Here is a 2,500-nt window from a genome sequence, read left to right on the forward strand (position 1 = left end):
CATGAGGTTCCATAACGTTGGGCCAAGTACCGAGCCTTGAGGTACACCCGATGTGACTGCAATCTCTGCCGGTCCATCTGTGGTATCATACATCAACACACGATTCCTAAAATAATCACCAATGATATCATAAAGATATTTAGGAGTGTTAATTCTCTGTAAAGCATTTGCAATCGCCAACCACGAAGCACTGTTAAAAGCATTAGTAACATCTAATGTAACAACCGCACAATACCGTCCACTGTATCTGTTTCTACTTCTAGCTACCGAAACAATGTCCACTACCCGTTGAATCGCATCAACTGTTGATCGACGACTTCTGAAACCAAATTGGTCGTCAGACAGTCCGTTGACCTCCTCGATGTGTGCATTTAGCCGTTGCACTATGATGCGTTCTAAACCTTTACCTGCCCCGTCTAGTAGACAAATGGGGCGAACTGAACCCGGTTCCCCTGGTGGTTTGTTCGGCTTCGGTATTAACACCAACCTCTGCCTTTTCCACTCATCGGGGAACTTCGCGTTCTCTAAACAGCCTTGGTAAACCCTGCAAAATGCATCGGTTGCAGTCAACATACCAACTTTCAGCGCCTCATTCGGGATACCATCTGGTCCCGGCGCCTTCTTGTTGGGTAGTCTCCTGGCAACCGCAAGAATCTCATCATTAGTTACCCTTTCAAACTCTCGTGGCTGATCGATACGATAATCAGGCCACACCGTGTTTGGGTGAGTAGGAAAAAGCTCGCTCACCACTTCCCTAAACTCGTCCAATGTCATGGTTCGGGGTCCAATCGAACCCTCGGCCACTTTCTTGAACGTATGATATACTATACCAAATGATGCGTTGTTCGCTGTTCCCAGGAACTCTTTCCACTTCCTCTGTCGGGTATGCTTGATCAATCGCTTGAGGGCATTCCGTGCCACCTTGAACTCGTCCCTAAAAGTAGAATAGAGATCAGTATTAAAAGCTCTTTGCGCTAATCGATCGCGGTGTTTGCACTCTTTGCGAAGTGCCTCAATCTCTAACGTCCACCAAAATGCACTCTTGTTAGAGTGTACCTCTTACGTTTAGTCATACGTCGCATTGCACGCCGTGACAAGTATACGCATTAAGTCTTCGCTTGTTGTGACCTCGGTCTCAAAAGCGGCTTGCATCATAACTTCAAATATATCTTTGCTAAAATACTTGATGCTCCATCCCGTTATGGGTCGGGACAGATTACGCACGCTTTGCGTCTCAAGATCTATTCGTATTGCACGATGATCAGAGTTCATATAGCTAGATAACACCTCCCACTTAAATGATCTTGCTACGGTTCGGCTCGCAAAAGTAAGATCAACTACTGACGTGCGCCCTGGTCCAACATAAGTTGGGGTGCTGCCGTCGTTCAATAAAATTGCGTCAATCTGCGCAAAGGTTGATAAAACCAACTCACCTCTTCGTTTCTGGGTTTCTCCACGCTCGCCAAGTTGGTTGTTCCAACTTACTGACCAAGCGTTGAAGTCCCCCGATAACGAATTTGTGGATACCGGTTACGGCCATTACCGTGTTATCCAACATGTTCTGGAACTCTTCCATACTAAATCTAGGTGGCGCGTAAACGCTAACCACTCGCATATCACCTATGTCAACTATCATTAAACCCTTCAAAGCCTTACTGACTACCTTAACTGGTAAGTCCGCGTTAACCACTACCGCTGCTGTGTTATCGTCATTGCGTAACACTTTGACGTTGGTTGTTGCCAGATACGGATCTGCAATCAACACTATATCCGCAGATTCTTCCCTAATCGTTTGCCACATTAACTGAAATGCAGCATAACTATGATTCTGGTTATGTTGTAGCAACCTAACCATTATTATCTAATCGTTCGCCTTCGGGGGACACATATAACTGCCCGTTGCGTGAGGGTTCTGTGACCTCGTACCGCAATCCAAACACTTGACAGAGTTGGTACAAGCTTGCTTCTTGTGTCCACTCAAACCGCATTTCCAGCACAGATTACTTCTGTCTGGTTCCCTACAATGGTAGCTCGTATGGCCTACCTTCCAACACTTATAGCATTTCTGCTCCTCCATTACCTCGCGGATATGGCATATCGACCAACCAACTTTCAGCTTTCCCAAATTCAGGAAGCTTTGAAAGTCTGGCAGCGATACGTTGATCCGTGCCCACTGCGTACCGGCCGCGCGGCCTTTCTTCATTTTGATACGATCTATTTCTATCTCGATGTTGAGCTGTGCTTTGACAGACTCCGCAACCTCCTCTGGGGTGGTAATTTCATCGAGATGCATGATCTCAATCATTTTAGAAGGAGCTAGCGTTCTCACTGACGCCTTGCCCTTCACCGCTTCCTTAACCTTTGGGGCAATTGCACTAGCAGAACTACCCTGCTTAAGTTCTAGCAACATGCCTCCATTCTGGGCCCGTCGGACCTTAGAGATTGTCTCTCCAACCGATTTAAGAGCATCGGACTGCTTCATTTCCTTGAGCAATTTCGC

The 2,500-nt window shown here is 46.6% G+C and overlaps 1 pseudogene; it reads right to left on the reverse strand.

Annotated features, from left to right (window-relative positions):
- Nucleotides 1-2,500, reverse strand: part of LOC120908120 — a 9,156-nt pseudogene that overhangs the window by 2,913 nt on the left and 3,743 nt on the right.

This window comes from Anopheles arabiensis (genome assembly GCF_016920715.1).
Source record: "Anopheles arabiensis isolate DONGOLA chromosome X unlocalized genomic scaffold, AaraD3 X_pericentromeric_contig0031, whole genome shotgun sequence".
Taxonomy (NCBI): domain Eukaryota; kingdom Metazoa; phylum Arthropoda; class Insecta; order Diptera; family Culicidae; genus Anopheles; species Anopheles arabiensis.